At 44.5% G+C, this 17,750-nt stretch overlaps 2 non-coding genes across 2 annotated transcripts; both read right to left on the bottom strand.

Moving 5' to 3' along the window:
- Window positions 1–3,280: 3,280 nt before the first annotated feature.
- On the bottom strand, window positions 3,281–3,351 carry Trnag-gcc. The gene has a single exon. It is a non-coding gene; the product is annotated as a tRNA-Gly (tRNA).
- Window positions 3,352–13,496: 10,145 nt separating this feature from the next.
- On the bottom strand, window positions 13,497–13,567 carry Trnag-gcc. Its single transcript has one exon. It is a non-coding gene; the product is annotated as a tRNA-Gly (tRNA).
- Between the last annotated feature and the right edge of the window lie 4,183 nt (window positions 13,568–17,750).

The raw sequence follows: 17,750 nt of genomic DNA, 5'->3' as shown, positions 1-17,750 counted from the left end.
ACAAAGACGGAAGCGACTGTGGGACGTGGAACTACGTCAAATCTGCTCAACAGCCAAGATCATGGCACGGGATCGAAGTAAGTTTGTGTTTTGTTCGTTTGGGCTAGATTATGTCCTGCGTTCAAAAGGCTTGTTATTGTCTGTAGATCGCTCGCTTTTACCAGTATTACTAATTGTGCGCGAATGGTGTTATGCGAGGCTGTTGTTCTTTTTTCGTCGATGCAGAGGCTGTCTACTCGCTTAAGGTCGATCAGTTGCGGCGGAACTCTTTGGGATACGGATTGGGGGGGGGGGGGAACTCTTTGGGAGACGGATGGGGGGTGGGGGGGGGTTGATTTTCTCCCTCCGCCGTATTGTTTACTGGTAAGCTAGAATGTCTGGAAGAGCGCGGTGCCCCTCCATCGCCGATGGCACTCTCCGTACTTGCCTGCTGAGAGCTGGACCCGACAAAAACAGCGATTGATTGATCGAGCAAGTCCGTAGCTTTCGCCACCCCAGTCGTCTGCAGCCGCTTTCATTTTCGCAGTTCGTACCCAGAAAAAAATTGCCAAAAATTGGTGCAGCGATGAATTCACCCCGTGGTAATTAATGCATAGCATACCACTCCGATCGCAAGAATTTGTGCCCGCGAAATAATTTTTGACGCTGGCATTTATTCCTCGCGAAATGTCGAGCTCTAAAGATCATTTGCTGTACACGTGTTTCATATGATCCAACGTACGTGTAACGAATTTGACACCTCCAGAAACACTCAAGCTGCTTTATATGGTGAAGCATCTATTCTCTTCCTACTGTTTTTTTTTTAGGCTTTGAAGTATTAATTACAAGCTTCTAGGGAAATGTACATGCATGTCCTCAATTAAGGTATATAGTGTCTCACCAGTTTTTGGTATCTATATTAGTCGAATACACAAAAGTTATACGTTCAGCGCGTGTGCTTGTCTTTCTGAGTATCTGGTGTGTGATTGTTTCCCTGCACTGTCACCGTATAATATGCAAAAATAAATAATGACATTGCCATAATTGTCGTGCCAAAGCCTGTCACAATTTTTTCGAACTCTGATCTCCACGAGATCACAATACCATTGTTTCTGTTTTAGTGGCACGGCAGAGTCTATACTTGTTTTGCTCCAGTCTTTGTAAGGGGGACGCTGTAATTCGATTCTACTCAATTATGTTGTACTAGATAGCACTATACTTGCAGAGTTAGTCTTCGGTTTTTGTAGTTCCATCGAAATATATTTCAGCTTTTAAGTTACTTGTTATTTAGCATCTAAATTTCCAAGCTTATCTAGATTGAAGGCAGCAAATATCTTGCCAGCACTCATGCTACGTGTTTGAAGTATATTGCGTTAACATAATTGACCCAACCTTTGATTTTTATTTGTCAGTGCCTCAAGGGAAGCAAAAAGGAGTGGATCCCCGCCCCTGCCCGTTTCGATCTGGATGAGCATCGTACCGGCGTGCGGTTGTGTGTCACTACTGCGTGGTGCGCGTTAAAGACCCCAGGCCAGCGGTTGTACCGCGCTGGCTAGATTACTCTACAGCTGAGACAGCAGACGCCAACTGAGGCAAGCTAACTTCCGACTGTATAAACATACACGCAATTTTTTCTTTCTTTTTCTTTTTTTGAGGAGTGGGATTATGTAGAGAAGCTAGTGGGTTTTTCTATGGGTACGAAGCTGTCCGAAGTAAGGTCAGAATGGAAAAAGCACCAAGTTCCGCCTGGTCCCAAACAGCCACAATAATGAACACGGAATCCAGAAGAATAGTAATACGAAGGACTTACGCAGGCAGCTACACTTTTTGAGTTCGCAATGACATTTGATTATGATCACAAATATTCCTGCTTTGCTCAAGGTCGCCTAGTTTACACACCATATTGGTGATCTTTAGTGCAGCAGGAATATTTTTATCAGAATTAAACGTCATTGTTAACTAAACAAATGTGGCTGTCTGTGTAAGTCCTTCGTGTTTCTATTCTCTTTACTTCTGTGTTCATTATTTCATTTTTTTCTCATGATTTAGTCCTTTGTGTTCTCGTTTCTTATGTGTTCATTATTTTTTTTTATGATGTTTTAGTTAAAGATATGATGCCCTCGTCATTTCCTAGTCCGGGTAGCAGTGGTGACCTCGTCGTGTTGAAGGAGCAGTAAGGACCGTTTCATCTTGTATTGCTTCCGGCGAACAACGGTGTATGTGTACGTGTGTGACGTGTTAATCACAAGGAATGATTTGGCGATTGAACGGAAAAACAAGGCCAGCGAGGAGCGACTGGGGGCTTTGAACATATCACACTGTGCAAGGAAGGACTTCAACGACGAGGCTAGCAAGGAAGCCCTTGTCAAAACTGCTGTGCTCGACCGGAGAGTTGAATCAGGACTGTGACTCTGTGAGTAGGAATCAACGACTTGGAAACTTTCGTATGGTTTACAACTTAATTGTTGCCTTCCGTTTGTTTTATTTTTAATAGGTGTCTTTGTACTATTACATTTTTGGTCTATTTTAATATTTGTCCGTGCTATATTGCAGTTTTGTTTCTTATCATTTTTTCTTGAATGGGCGCAGTACTTGTTTAGAGTTTTGGTGCTTTTATAAATAAAACTTCTTTTGCAAACCATATTCTCGGTCTGCTCCCTCGACAACCAATCCCGCCAAAGGGCTGTTTACTTTCCGACGTCGAATGATATGTTACAATGTTTCCGAGCTAGCGATCGCCTGCATTCTATATTTGTAGCATATATATTTGTCAGAAAGACAGATTCCGAACCAGAGCAATAAGGATTGGTCAGTGGCCTATTCTGTAGATATATCTACGTAAGCACACGTTTGGCAGTGTGGGATAGCAGCAAAATGTATATTATGTGGATATTCATAGAAATGCATTATATGATCCCATGTCTGGACCTGGAAAGTATGGTACCTGCCCCATGGCAATAATTTTCCTGTGATGCTAGAAGGAGCATTACGTGAAAATTGCTTTATATGGGGTGGGTACCCTATCTGCCAGACCCAAACACGGGATCATATAAAGCAGTCTATATATGGTATATAAGGAATTGGGCAGATATGGGTATATAAGGAATTGGGCAGATATGTCTATATCCATCCAGATATGGCCTGATTGTGCATATCTGGCCATATCTGCCCAATTCCTTATATATCTATATCTGTATTTTTAATATAAGTCCAGATATGACATTTCTGTAAGGGTAGTGTCATGTAAGGTCTGTCAAGAAACCTATAGAATAACCGGGCGTCAGCAGCAAATAAAAACGTTTGCGTCGGCCGGGAATCGAACCCGGGCCACCCGCGTGGCAGGCGAGTATTCTACCACTGAACCACCGACGCATGCATTTCGAGTCAAAGTCACTTCATTTGAGCCGTTAGCATCCCAGGTGACCTCGTTTAAGACAGGTTTGCTCCCTTCTTTCTTTTGCAAAGGTCGACAAATAGCCATGACCGACACGCGGGCTTGACGTCACGGAGCTGCGGCGGCGCTACGATCGCGCAGGAGCCGGGTGGGGTGGGCAGAAAGGCGCGCGTTTTGCATGGGCATCATAGCATCCCAGCATGCCGAGAAGCTGTGTGGCCGTTTATTGCACCCAAAGGTACAGCAAAAGTAGCGCAGTGGGTTTCCACAAGTTCCCGGCGCACCCTGAAAGGCGCAGGTGGTGGGTAGTATCCGTGAATCGAAAAGAATGATCGCCTCGCGCGGACGACCGTTTGTGCGGCAAGCACTTTCTTGAAGGCAAGTGCGGCTTTCATTTCAATCTCCGTCCCGAGGCTTGCTTATGTGCAGGGAAACCGTCATCTCATTGAGACCACCCAGATTTTGTTCCCGCGGTGTTCGCGCACAAAGCACCGGCCAAGCGCTCGTGGGATGCCCGTTACGCCCGTGCTACCAAGCAGAAGGGGATCGGCGACGGAACGGCAGTGTTGTAGGCGCTACCGAAAAAAAGTAACGAAATGCGTTTCTCGTTACTTGCAAACAAACGTTACGCGTTACTGAGCTACGTTACCTAAATACGAAAGGAACGCGTTACCGTTTCCGATAAAAAGTAACGCACCTTACTTCTGCGTTACTTTTTAAATAATGAATAAACACGTTTTACCGTTTTGATGATACAGGTATGCATAAGCTCATATATTAAAAAAACGTTATGTTCATGCAGAAAATGAAACATAATTACTTTATCTCTTTTTGCGGTTTCACCTAAATACTCACTAGAACAAACGCAAAGAAAAACGTAGAAAACAGATATTCACATGGCTTGACGCCCAAAACACGGAAAAATTTGAAGTGTAATTTTTTTAAGACTTGGGAAGAAGAAGCAACGAGTAACGTAACTACGTTACTTGAAATAGAAACGTAAGTACGTTACGCGTTACTGTGTCAAAAAGTAACGAGTAGGTTACTACGTTACTGAAAAAAGTAACGCGTTCCTGGTAACGCCGTTACTTGTAGCGTGTTACCGCCAAAACTGCAGAACGGACAAAGCGTTACTGCTTGTCATGCTTTGTGGTCATGAGGGAAGGACAAGTATAGCTTGGACTTGAAAACGCTGTGTGTATTTAATCAATTAATAAATAAACCTCCGCAGACCCGCAGTATGCTGATCCCGCCGGCAGTGCCAAACCAACTCGAAGTAATCGTAGGCCTCAAGAGACTAGTACGCCTGCACCGCGTCGGCCGTGCACAGTCTTGGCGAAAAGACTAAGAAAACGGCAACGTGAGCCGTCGAATGCGGTGGCAGAAACTTCACGCTGGAAGTCCAGCAGCCCTTGTTTACGACGTGGATCGTCGACGGCAGCGCCGTCAATACCGCTGCCGTTCAGGTTCGGGTAGCGAGCTCTAATAGTCGGGCATAGCATATGACATACGTTGTCAGGGAATATGACGCACAAATAAAGCTAGAAGCGTCCCTACAATTTCAACAACGAGCGCACGGCACACAACGGAATGGCGAAAACACGGAGAGCCGGGCCGCTTTTACCCTGATAGCTTCCGCGCATGCGCGGCCTTCGGGCCGTGTTGGGAAACATTGCCGCTCTACGTGTCGGTCTATAAAAACAGCCGCGCAATATTGGTGCATAAGAGCAATTCGTCGTCTTGGGCATCTCGCGGCATCCAGCCCATATGCAATGTCGGCCCGTTTTGCATTACTCAATAAATAATTTTATTTCTTGAAACACAAAAGTTTTCAGACTTCTGCAACCTCTGAGAGCTGGCATAATTCAATTGAATAGTACGTGTTTGGAGTACTTCGCGTTACGTACTTTTATGGGTAGCATTTTTTTTTAATTTAAAATTATGTCTAATTACACTGACTTCTAAATTGTATACTATAAACGACATATTTTTCGCGGGCTCAAAATTTCGCGATTTTGGCCAAAGCTGTATTTTTTTAAATAATCCGCGGGTTCTAGTTTCCGCGCCGCAGTGAATTAGTAATATAAATTCCAATGTGTTTAAATTTTACCGGAATCGTTCGCAGGACCTATTTTTCGTGAATTGTAGGCGATTAGGAAAATTCGCGAAAATTGGGTTCTCGCAAAAATTAGGCCGTTTACTACGTGAAACACACACACATATTTCAGAAGGTTGTGCGTATAGCACTGACAGCTTTGCATTATTATTATTTTGCAGTGTCCTGAGAGTATAAAAACCTCCTATTGTAATCTTTGACAATGTAAGTTATGAAAGTTTGTCGAGAGCTTTCGCCAAAATGAAGCTTTCACAAGTTCAGTTAAACTTGGAGTAATTACATCCTTATAAGATGTCTCAGAAATGTTAAAGTTTTGAACGGTGCTCGGTTCCCAAATCTTGTTTTAAGCCTTGCTTATCCTTGTAGGATGTTGGAAGCCGAGTTAAATATTAAATAGAGACCTGTCGTGTGTTTTCAATGATTTATCACATTATACTTAAGAAATATACATGGTTATAAGTGAAGCTAGATGTGGCTGCCTGTTATATACCCCCCCATGTGGTATCACTCTCTCCTGAAACACAAATACATGCCACCTAAATAAAACAAAACGACGCATGTCAACTGCTGATCGACAAGCGATTTTGCGTGGAACGATAGGGTAAGTTGCGAATGCAAACACAAAACGTTTTCTGAAACCCACCAAACCGACCATTGCATTCTCAAAAATATGACTGAATGGACTTCATTTGGTACCTTTTTAAACTCACATCGTCAAAAACATCATCCCCGATCTAAAAATTCGTCATACGTCATCCCCGATCTAAAAATTCGACCTCACTGTCCAACAAATTCAAGGAAGCCTGACTCACGCAGGCTGGCCCCTCCTTCTTTACTCTATGAGCTTCGACAATCTCTCGAACTTTTTGGTCCCTGTGTTTGTACAACAGAATGGCTTTGTCTAGTAACGGTGTACAGGCGCAGTCGCTGCAATGTAACGTCAAGTGGGAGGTTGCTGTTCCTGTTAAAGAACTCCGGTGTTCCCGCAGGCGAATCTTGAGGAACCGCGCCGTCTGTCCGATGTAAACCTTTCCACACGTGAAGGGTATCTGGTATACTGCACCCAAGGTGCATGGCACGAACTCAATGCGGTATGTTATGCCGCACGGTCTCTCCACCTGTTTTTCTTCCTTGTTCACACGCTTTTCTACTGCAGAGCAAATACCTCTTAACTTGTTACGTGCCGAAAACACATCTACCGCGTACTTCGAGGCGGCTCTTTTGTGCACCACACGGCCGAGGCGGCACGTGTGGTGCACATAAGGGATGACTGTGACTTGCTTTTTTACTTTTTTGTTACTTTCCCTAGCGCCTCACCCTTAATACTTTTCACTATATATCTTCCGCGGCCGAGGCGATTACCGAATCCGGGAAACCGGTGTCTTTTAGTTTCCCGACCTGGGCGGCAAGGCTTTCTTCCACTCTGTCGTAGCAAGACTTTGTTACCGCCGAACGAATACATGATTCACCAGTGCCTCCTTTGACGAATTTAGAATGCCCCAATCTAAAATCAAGGAGAGTCTTGGTGGTTCTGGGATGATGCCACCAAATAACGTGGCTCTGGCTCACATCCACGCTGAGATTCAAAAACTGGATTGTCTGGTCTTTTGGAGTTTCAAAAGTGAGCCTCAGGCCCAAACCTTGCTCCTTGAAAGTTTTTAGCACGAAATCAAGGGTTCCACTAAAGTTACCTTTGTCGGCGAAAACGAAACAATCGTCTGCATACCTAAACATCTTTTTAGCGGGGTCCTTCAAAAGACTGTCAAGTGCCCTGTCAACCTTTGAAATGGAGATATTACTCAGTACAGGTGCTACAATGGACCCTATGCACACCCCAGACTTTTGCACATACATCTTGTCATGCCACCCGATAAAGGTAGACTTCAAATAAAATGACAACACTTCTAGAAACCCTTCGACACGCATTGGGACCTAAACGCAATTTCATCGTTGAGGTCCATAATTCACTCTTTTACGCAAAGCATGAGGTCATCATGGGGCATTGAATAGTAAAGATCTTCAACGACTGTACTGAACGCTGTACATCCCACAGGGTTACTATCCATGAGATAGGAAATAACGACATTTGAGCTAGGGATAACGAGCGGGTCCTCGGCATTTAACATGTCCAGGTGATTTTTGAGGTACCCAGACGCTACACGTAACCAGGTGTCACGCTCAGGCACAAGGTGCAAAACGAGACTTCCGCCTTATGCGTCTTGGCCGTGAAGCAAACATCCAAAGTGAGGTTCTTTTCCTTCGTTACCCCTGCACACACCTGCTTAAGGTTCTATCTTTCCAATAGCTCTACGGCTCTTTCCTTAACCTTTTCTGGTCTTTCTAGGACCGCCTTGAAGTTCTTCTGTACAGCACAGGTCTTTTTATCTAAGATTATGTCCTCCGGCATGATGACGAAGAACCCTAGCTTATCGGACACAAGTGCACGTAGCCCACTAGTAGCGAGAAAGTCAATATCAGGTTCTAAACATCTACTTCTCGTACAGGCCCGCTCTGACTTCAACAACAGATCTCCGCATCCTGCGATACACCTCAGTTTTTTCTCTTCCGGAACCTGGCGAGGCACCAACCTTGACAGGGCCAGCTTGTCGACTCGTTTCAGCGCCGGCTCAAAACAGAACTTCGGGCCCAACATGAGGATCTGCCTGTGTTGCTCTGCGACTGGTCGGTCGCCGAGGACGAGTACTGTGCCTTCCTTGACGCGCTGTTTTCCTTCGAAGGTAGATTAGGGCGTACTGGTTCCATAGAAACTCGGTGACCTGGAAAGATGTCATTCACCAGTCATGGAACCGGTGGTTGGTTCCAGGCTGTTCAGGCTTGCGACTGCAAGCTATCCGTAGGCAGTCCCTGAAGAAACGGACCTGCTGCCACACTCCGAGCGAAGGATGCGGCACATCCTTCCCGAGTGTCCGGTCGCGGGAGCCATCCAACCAAAGATGGCCTGTAGCTCGGGAGGGCACAAGGATGCACTGGTGTACCACAGACCCGAAAGTAATCCGTTACAAGTAACGAAATTACTTGTAATTAATTACTTTTCTAGTAATTTTGCAATTAAACCGTTACTTTTCTGAAAATGTTGTAATCTAATTTCATTACTTTTTCAGTAACGCGCTACTGAAATTACTCGTTACAATTCTTCCGCCCCGTCAAAGGGAAAAATAGAGAGGAAGAAGGGCGATGCATCGGCCTTCGCGCTTTTAGCATGGTAACACAAAACGGGAGTTCACTCTCGAAGAGATCTACTGCTGGCGAAGGAAAGGAATTCACGGAAACCGCGACAGCCCAGCCTGAGCCCGTTTCTGGACTTGTTCGAACGGGCAGTCAAACTGGGAGGATTCGACTGTCTACATGAAGGCAACAAGCTTCGACTTGGAAAACGAACGGACTGCTTCGAGCGCACAAAAGAGCAGAAAACTAATGGCCCATAAAACCATCAACTGGGAGTCGTGGAGAGTACGAACGTAGACACTGTGACCGTGGTGCAGATGTCCGCTCGCCCCCTCCCCCCCCCCCCTCCCTCCTTTCCGCCCCACCTCCTGCGTGTTGTCCCCCAAAAACCAATCAGCATTTATTTTTTGTCACACGAGACCGTCCTTCGCTTGTCGATGTTCTGCCTACACACACACACCCCGAAAAAAAAAATTGTAACGAGACCTTGACCATGTTCATCTTTGACAGCGCTGTGAAAGCTAAATACTGGCTGGACCAACCAGCTTTGTGGTTTCTGTCACTTGACTTCGCACTAGCGGATGCGTAAGGCACAAACATAAGGGAAGCGATGGCAGCAGCTCAGTGGAACAGAAGAAGAAGGTAGCATCAACACTACTGTCAGTTCAAACAGTAACTTTAGACAGGAGGCGATAAGGTAGCCGGGGAGCACAGCCAAAATGGCTTGGGACTTCGAAGCTGAACCCATATTTTTAGAAACGAGAATGTTGGGATTCTTGTCAGCGGATTAGGGAAAGGGAACACAGCCCGAGTTTTCTGAGAATAAACAGTGGCTGACTTGGACACTGTAGGGTGCCTCCACAAGAGTTAAGGCAGCGGGCGGCTGTAAACGCGTGAAATACATTGAAGCGTGCTGTCCACTGAAAATTGTGCTTTTTTAATATTTTCTAAACGGAAAAATCAGCTTGGCTGAAATATTATGAATGAATATTTCGTGTGAAGTTTCAGTGTTGATTAGTTTGATGACCAAAAAAAAAAAAAAAAGATCAAGTGGGTCAAGGCCGGATAACAACCTCCAACAAGCGGTACTCTGAAATCTGCCCAACCGCAAGTACCGAATGTACGTCTTACAGCCAGTTGGTTTTAGTGGCTCAAACCAGACCCTATTTAGGCAATATATAGCAACTGTACAAAAACCACATCTCCAAGAGAGTCGTGTTTTAAAGTTTGCCGTTGCCATATTTCGAATGGTGTGCGTGCCTCCGCCACCCATGTGCATTCGTCGCATGTTCATGGGATTCAGTTCTGTCCCGGGTGGACGGCGCTAGATTCGTTCATATTGAACACCTGTTCGAGACCTTTAAAGCTTTATAGATCCAACGTCATAAAATATTATCCTAAAATATTCGGTAGATATAGTACTGAATCTATTTTATTTTTGATGGGGCCCGAAATTCCCCCCACAAACACGCAGTTGATATTGCAGGTATTTTGCGTGTTTTTTTAAAGTAGCGCAAAAGTAATTGAGTAAAGTAAAGAAGAAATTAATCAGTGACTCTTTACGGGGAGCAATTTGTAACGGTAATCCACTACTTTTAGGCCAAGTAATTGTAATTGTAATTAATTACTTTTTTGGAGTAACGGGCACAAGTCTGGCGTACCGCGACGCAACTCCCCTCCCCCCCCCCCCCCCCTCCCCGCCCTTGCACACGTAGACCGCCATCAGTGAAGGCAGCACGTCGGGATTAGACAGAAGGTCGTTAGAACACTGAAAAGAGCCCCTTGCGCTAGAAATTAGGCATAGCAAACAGAATAAATTAATGGGCCAGTTTTATGAGGCGCATGCGCGTTTCCATCGTGATTAGAGAGTCGTGTTGTATGTTTTCTTCGTAGTTTCTTGATAATAAACGTTTCAGTTTTTAGTCAGCGCTCGTCCTGTCCAGTTCCTTCCTGTGTCCTTGTAAAATTCCCGCTGTTCCATTATGAAGGAAATAGCGACTGCCGGGAATCGAACCCGGGCCCTGTGTGTTGCAGGCGAGTAAACTACTGAACCCCTTACGCTGCATATGGCGAAAATTCCTGAAGAATCGAATGTTTTTCTTTATTGCCGTGATTAATCGAGCGGCGGAACGTTACTCCGTTCCCAAGGTGATTTCGTTTTGAGATTAGAGCAGGTTTTCTCCGTTTCCCTACCGCCACGGTTGTTTACACTCAGGTCGCCATGATCTCATTATGAACTGGCGGTGGAAACGATTTGAGAAGTGCCTGGAGTTTTGAGCACTGTGAGCATCAACGTAATGATAAGATGTTTTTGAAAAAAAAAAAAAAAAAAAAAAAAAAAACATGCTAACACCCTTTGGTGCCCATGTAATAAAAAACTAGTTATGATTGATCGCAGATTTACTTGACTCAGCGAAATCTGAGAAAGGACAACTTTTCACCTTTTCCACTCGCCCATTTCTTTTTGCGCTAAGCACGCGCCGACGAGAAACGGGCTTTATTCCATAGAACAATTTTACATTTAATATTTTCTGCTCTTGAATTTGTCTCAGCTATCTCGACAAAGACAATGAGTTATATAAGCCTCAATATTCTCGCAAACTACCTCGGTGGCGTGTAGCGAAAGAACGTGATGCGAGTTCTTTAAAGTGAACTGTACGTTTTACTATACACCCTAAGAAATGGCCGCGCATCTCCTTACCCGCAAAACACTCAGAGCCAATCTCTGCGGTCTCCGAAATCAGCTGAGCGAATAACGAGGCGGAACATCTGTTCAGACCCAAAAATGAAGTCTGCGCTGTGGCATTACGCATTGCAAAGCGTCTTGCTTGCTATGCGTAATGCCAAAGCCTAGTCGAAACTTTGAGGTCAAAATAGATGTTCCACCTCATCATTCGCTGAGCTGATTTCGTAGATCGCAGAGATTGGCTCTTTGAGGGTTTTACGGGTAAGCACACGCACAGGCATTTTTTAGACTGTATGCCAAATCGCAGTCAAGTACTATATAGTCCCTGCGAGTTTAACGACGTACACTTCGGCCACTCTCAAACATCTGATTATCTCTCCGTGGCCGATGACGTTAAGGTATTAGCCGATAAGTGACACCGAAGCATGAATCACAACCATACATGAGTAAATTACTTTCAAAATGTAGTTTAATTACAGTTACAATTACTTTGCTTCAAAAGTAGTTTAACTACAATTACAATTACTACTTTGTGAAATGTAATTATTACAATTACAAATTACTTTTAAAAATTAATGCGATTACTTTACAATTACTTATTTCTGAGAGCGACCCGACTTGGGCCATATAACTAAACGAGTTCAATAGAAAGAAACGTATTTGTTCATTCCTTGCCCCAATGCTTAAAAAGGAGGCTCAAGCATCGCTGCATAAATGCCGCGTGTTGTATATTTTCCTTTTATGCATTTTGTTAAATTCATGATAGAACTTGACAGTTTGGGGCAATGAAGTACTACGTTCATATATTTTTACTAAATAATAATAAATTAGTTCAAACCCTGGAAGACGCCAGATTGCTAAAAAAAGTTGGTTGACAGACTTTTGTTAGCCAGGCAAATAAAAATGTGACAATGAGTTATATATCAATATTTTACCAGTGTTAATATAAAATTAAAGTCCACACGCGCTAATACGACCGCATTCTCATAGAAACATCACGTATTGTCAATTATTCACCTTGAGTTGAAATTATGATGGCTCAGAAATACATAAGAACCGAATCGGAACTCCCGAATCATTGGTGACAATATTCACAGGTGCGAGGTCAGTCTCCAAAACGCTTATGCAATTAATATCCAAAGTAAAACAAACAGGAAATAAACTTGAAAATAATACAAAGACACAAATATGCGACAGTACTGGAAGAGGGACGTAAAAAACTGGCAAAAAATAAAGAAAAGTAACGTCGTAGACAATTAAAATTGCCAACCTCGGCCGGAAGCTGAAGCTAAATTTTTTTCTACCAGTATTTTGCCATGTTTACGGTATTTTTTTATGCTCGCACAGCAGACGGCGCTACACGGCACAGTTGCGCTCAGCTCGTAGTGTAAGCAACAAAACAACAAACATTGCGACACTATTTATGTTGTGCGTGAGTGGGAGTGTGTCTCTATTCTTGGTTGTTCACCTAAAGCCAGGCCGATTGTGCGAGCGCTGAGGCTTTTAGGGAGGTTGCGTTGGTGTTTCAAAGTTTTGCAAAAGTAACTGTAAATGTGCCTGAAATTTTACAATTACTGGCGCTAGAAAGTAATTAAATTACAATTACAATTCCTTTTAGCCGAAAGTAATTATTACAATTACAAATTACCAAGAAAAGTAATTCAATTACAGTAATTTAAGTACTGTAATTGAATTATTACCCAAGTATGATCACAACCGCAGCCTGTGCTATACGATCCAAGGGATGCAGTAACGCGGTTTTAAAAGCCCATCGTCAAGGCGCTCGTCGTCTTTGTGCGTTTGCTACCACCGCGATGAAACTACCAGGCACAAAAAAAAAACGAATGAGTGCAACGTTTTTACTGCGCGTGATGCGATTAGGTAGAGGTAGAAAACGTACAAAAAAGAGCGCCTTCAGGATAGACATTTGGGCCTTCTTACAAAAGACGGCGTCTCAGCTGAGGCTGGGAAAAGAAGGCACTTTCACCCAGTCTAAGCTGAGACGCCATTTCTAGTTTGCCGGCTCTGGAGGTGTTCGATTGACTCCAGCGAATCGTAACGCTGGCTGCGGCCGTGCTTGTCATTCAAATACCCCGACGGGTGACCACCAATCTTCAAAAGAGGCAAAAAGTTTTTGCGTCGGCCGGGAATCGAACCCGGGCCACCCGCGTGGCAGGCGAGTATTCTACCACTGAACCACCGACGCTCTGTTCTCAGTGAATCTGCGACTGAGTGCAGCGCCAAAGATTGCTCTGTTTTCAAGGTGATCTCGTCACAAGGTTCGAACTGGTTTGCTCCGTTTCCCTTTCGCCACGGTTGCTTACCACCAGATTGCTGTGCTCTCGATATCACCCAGTGGTGGAAAGCATTTAAGCAGTGCCTGGATTTCTGAGGCCTCTGGCAATTAGCGCAATTAAGTGGTTTATTAATAAGGGGTACACTGCTGGCTTTCCATGTCAAGCAAAAAAACGTTAATTATAATTGGTCATAGCGGTCGTCCCCTTAGCGAAAACAGATGACGAACGAAAAATCACCATTCTCGCTTGCCTACCATGCCACCTTTTTCACAGCAAAAGCACGAATAGCCCACGATGCATTTTTTTTTAAATCTGTGTGTATATCGTTACTTTTGATATCTTCACAAAGCAAATGCCTTACCAAACATCGAAATTGTCGTAAATTAACGAGAGTTCACGTAGTAAAAAACAAACGATCTTTTGACTTACCTGATTTGGGCTTTACTTCGTTTCAGAAAATGTCAAAGGGCAGTCAAAAACTAAGTCCCTGACAGCTTAGAAAAAGACAGGGTTAACCAATAAGAAGAACTCAGAACGCATCATGATTCATGGAGCTTGAACATATAAAAAAACTTTGCGATTCTTAAGGTGCCAGTGACTCTAGTAAAAAAAACAGACAGACACACATTCACTGTTCACTGGGCTTGATGCGCTTAGCCGACGACACATAAAGATGAAGGTCTAGGTGACGTTGCAGTTGTATCGTTGCTTTATTTTCCTCATCCCGTTGCATTGGCAGCTCTCCGACTAAACATGCAACGATCGGAGTATAGAATACGTTAAAGCAATTTTAGTCCTGGCTCCTAGAACACTAAGAATTACATCTAATATCATTCCTAAATAAAAATAAAAATAATGCATGTTCAAGTAAGAAACGTGGGTGACACAACCTACCAGTAAAAATGACGATTCGGTAGTATATATGTTGTAAGCTCATGAAATACTGCACATGACTTAATATTCCCGAGGACCTAATTTTAGCGAAAGTGGCTACTTTAAAGATATGGATGAAATCGACGATGAAAATGTATCCTTCCACGGTAACGATTTTAAATCATGCCACACCCAATCGCGGAAGAGTCCTCATTTTGATTAGCGCGCCATCTGTCGAATGTTGCGCCAACCTTCTTCTGTAGTCTTAAACAAGGCGACCCATGTTTGAGGTTACGGGCACGGCGCTTCCAAGGAAATGTGATGTCGCACTACTGATGTGTCTCGGTAAAGAAGCGAAGCGAAGTAAATTTAAGCACTGCGTTTGTTTTTCTTTTCAGACTGAAGTTTCTAGAGCGAGTCTCTGTATTATCGTAGCGTTTTACTGGGACTATCCGAGTGGCGAAATGGCAGGTCGCGCGGCTCCTGCCTCTACCGCGGGCTTGGTCAATTTCTCTTCACATATAAGTCACCCCATTATTGGATTAAAGGCCGATTAAGGCTGTCTAACATATTTTTGCCGGTTGCGTCCACAGCATCCAAAACGACAGCAACAGAGAATGCACCGGAACAACTGCTGCTTGTTACTTTTTAAAGGGGTCATGAAACAATATTGCGCTGGAATGTTCATGAGTTTGCAGAAGTGTACTGGTCCTACTCTGTCCCAAGTATACTCGTGCAGGCCGCCACTGATTCAGAACCTTCTTTGTGGTGGTGAAATTGCGTGGATAAAATGGGACTGTTTCTTTCAGTCTTGCCCTCGCAAAGCTTCATGACGTAATTGCGGGATCGAAACCACCCGCGTGAACAGTTGAGCGCGGCTCATGGATTAAACACGAAAAATGCGTGGCAACTGGACTTCGGCTCATAACAATCAATGCTTCGACGGACACTCAGGTACAGTGGCTCGTGTCCAACCACTGCAATGATGAGAATAACCGAACTCTAACTAAGCCTGGAGCTTAGCACGCATTTTCTACTTTGCCAAACTGAGCGCGTGGCGATGATTAACTTTGGCGGCATAGGATTCGCCTCAAGATTGGATCGACACAGCTCATATGTGGTGAAAAACAAAACTGCGCTTTGCTTTACACTTACTTTGATCAACACGAGTGCTACGCACGCTAGGCCGAAGTCATGGGAAGCGCCAATGCAGCCCTCACGCACTGGATTCAACTACAAGACCTCGTGCCCCGTACCTTTGCCCGAGCTCTGTGCCGCTAGTGTAGATGCTTTGTCTCGAGCCGCATTATGGACAGAGGGAATCACCACGTGCCTCATAAAGAATTATGGATAAACAACAGCATGTTTCCTTACAATTCAATCTGGGTCCCGAGGCAAATAGGCATAAGACCAATTGGCCGCTTGTTCTGACTACGAGTTGAGGGGAAAAACGATGCTCGTATTTCTCAAATTCATTTGCTCACTGCCATTGCTTTGAAAGAAAAACCAAGGCAAGTTTATTCAGTTATTAAAGTTACGGAGCGATTCTAAGTAGTATTTAGGCGAACGTAGAAAGATTGTTTCCTGGCTCCTTTGAAACATGCTTTTTAACGCTAACCCCCCTTTCCAAAATGTTGTCCGTCCGTCCGTCCGTCCTTGCATTTTCCGCTAAAACTCAGCGGGGAAGGTGGCGCCACGTTACTCCACCTGACGCCACGGGACCTATACACCAATTCAGTCGCCGAGAAGCTGGTGAAAAGGACTACGCCTCGACTCCTGGTATATCCAGGCAATACAAGGAAAACATCAACGGCCGGGTCATCGGGCACCTTGCAATGTGTACTTACATCTCGAAACTAAGCCGAACAGGTGGAAAGCTCGTACAAAAACGCCAGCGGCCAGCCTACGTACTGACATTCCTGTGACTAAATTTCAGAACGTGAAAGGGCGCTTTTTAAACCTGTAGCAGACGATACCGTTGACACACCCGTAGCAGACGAAATCCTAGGCCAGCGCGGGCGGCGCGGACGACCAGCGCGGGCGGCGCGGAGTGATACAAAAGTGCAGGCGAGATCGCGTGACCTATTGCCGGCGTGTGACTGGCTCAGGCCACATGTAGGTTTGGCTGCGCTCGGACGGGAGCTGAAACGAAGTATAGGGATGCTGAAGGAACACCGTTCCCATGACTCCTTGAGTGCGGTCCGGGGCGCTTAGGAAAACTGCAAATGGTCTATTGGCATCAAGCCATGTGGCCGTTTGTTCTGGCCCCGAGTTAAAGGGATGAACGATGCTCATATTTATCGAATTCATTTACTCACTGCCATTGCTTAGAAAGAAAAACCAAGGCAATTTCATTCGGTTATTAACGTTAGAGAGCGATTCAAAACTAGTATTCAACGAACGTAGAAAAATCGCTTCCTGGCTTCTTGAAGCATGCGTTTTAACGCTACCCCAATCACAAAATGGTGTCCGTCCGTCCGTCCGTCCGTTCATGCATTTTCCGCTAAATTCAGATGGGAAAGGGCTGCTACGTTGCTTCACCTGACGTCACGGGACCTATACACCAATTCAGTTACCCGCTAAATTTAGCAGGAAAATTTACGTCTTGTGACCTAGACACCAATTAATTTTCCCGCTAAATTTAGTGGGAAAAGATACGTCACGTGACACACCAATTACCTCACCAATTCCCTATGATGCATTTTATGCATTATAGTACTTGGAAAATAAAAGTCGCTGCTAATTTTCTTTCTACACGTGTCTACTTCGCCCAGTGTTTGTCACGCTGTGTCCGCAAACAAGTTTCTTTAATCTTGGGGTCGTTTCGGTCCTTTCAAATGAAAGCAACGTTGCTTTCTAAACCAGTATTTCTAATATAATTAATTGAGGAGTGCCCAACGCTCCACCACAGGTTGGAGAATCAACATTTTAAGATCTATAGCGAAGAACGCTATGCAGGCAGGACAGGAACGATGGGGGAGGCTCAAAGATGGCGCGGAGGATCGATAGTTTGAGCGGCCGCCGAGAGATGGCGCTAAAGGTCCATTGTGCCCGCGATATGCTCCCAACAGCCCCAGTGTGCACAAATAGAAAAATATGGAGCCTGCGAAAATAAAGCAATTTAAAGTTTACATTTTTCGCAAACATTTTATAGATTCACAAATTCACAAATCTTACTGAGTGCTTGTCACAAATGCACTGATAATATCTTTAAGGCAA

This window comes from Ixodes scapularis, unplaced genomic scaffold (assembly GCF_016920785.2).
Source record: "Ixodes scapularis isolate PalLabHiFi unplaced genomic scaffold, ASM1692078v2 PGA_scaffold1__304_contigs__length_218370807, whole genome shotgun sequence".
Taxonomy (NCBI): Eukaryota; Metazoa; Arthropoda; class Arachnida; order Ixodida; family Ixodidae; genus Ixodes; species Ixodes scapularis.
Note: the sequence above shows the minus strand (reverse complement) of the source record. Positions and strands in the feature narration are given on the sequence as shown.